The following is a 968-nucleotide window of genomic DNA, read 5'->3' as shown; positions in this document are numbered from 1 at the left end:
TAATAAAACTATGTCTGTGCAAATGACAAAAGCGTTAATAACACAACCGCTTTGAACTTTCTATTTACCACCAAATTTTTATTTTAAACTGTACTTCTTTCTCTTGCTTCGTTCGCAATTACAAGCAAAATAAATAAATAAACAAATAAATAATCTCAGGTCAGCCCACAATGCATCTTGGGATAGAGTGAGTTGAGAAGTGCACTCAACATGCACTTTCTGCACTTTCTGCAAAAATGCACTTTCTGCATTTGTGAGCTGCAATTTGAGGAGCCTTCAAATCTGGACAGCCTTTGGCGCAGAACAGTGACGTAAACAAATGACCAATCCAAATTTCGAAGAACGCAGCCCCTGAATTTAGTCACAGCTATTGATAAGAGTTTTAACAGTGTTGCTGTTTTAGCRGAAAAGTGTGATTTTAGCTACTTTTTTTCTATAAACATAAAAACATAACCAAACAGAACAGACCTTTGGACCAATGAAATGTATTGGTGAATGTCAGACAGTGTTGTGAGATCAGTTAATTAGTTGCAAAATATTAAAGAAATTAAAAGTTCAGCCTAAACTGGTTTATTTTAGCTGGGTTTGGTGTAAAATTTCAGCTTTAGGAAAGTATAGCACACAGTAAAAGCAAAAAAAAATAACAAGTGTTTACTTGTTTTCAAAGTATTTAAAACAGTGATTAAAAATGTATTTTGAAGTAACCTCCAAGAAAAAACCTCAAATTAACCCTTTTAGTTGCTACTTTATATTGAACTAAAACTATATTTAGTGACCACATTAATTTTTCACATTTCAAGATTTAAATTATGAATATTTACATCTCTGCAGGGGCCAGATGAGACTTGGCAGTCATCACTGACATCAAAAAATAAAATTACTGAAAAAATAAAATGCACATGAAGAATTCAATCTGAATCAAAATTGTTTTTTTTTTGTCTTTTTAATAATAAAAAAATTAAATCACT

The 968-nt window shown here is 31.3% G+C and overlaps 1 protein-coding gene across 1 annotated transcript in view; it reads right to left on the bottom strand.

Moving 5' to 3' along the window:
• Positions 1–968, bottom strand: part of megf11 (multiple EGF-like-domains 11) — a gene marked incomplete in the record, with an annotated part of 85,176 nt that overhangs the window by 34,735 nt on the left and 49,473 nt on the right.

This window comes from Austrofundulus limnaeus, unplaced genomic scaffold (genome assembly GCF_001266775.1).
Source record: "Austrofundulus limnaeus strain Quisiro unplaced genomic scaffold, Austrofundulus_limnaeus-1.0 Scaffold104, whole genome shotgun sequence".
In the NCBI taxonomy this organism is placed as follows: Eukaryota; Metazoa; Chordata; class Actinopteri; order Cyprinodontiformes; family Rivulidae; genus Austrofundulus; species Austrofundulus limnaeus.
The sequence above is the reverse complement of the archived record's forward strand: the minus strand, read 5'-3'. Positions and strand labels throughout refer to the sequence as shown.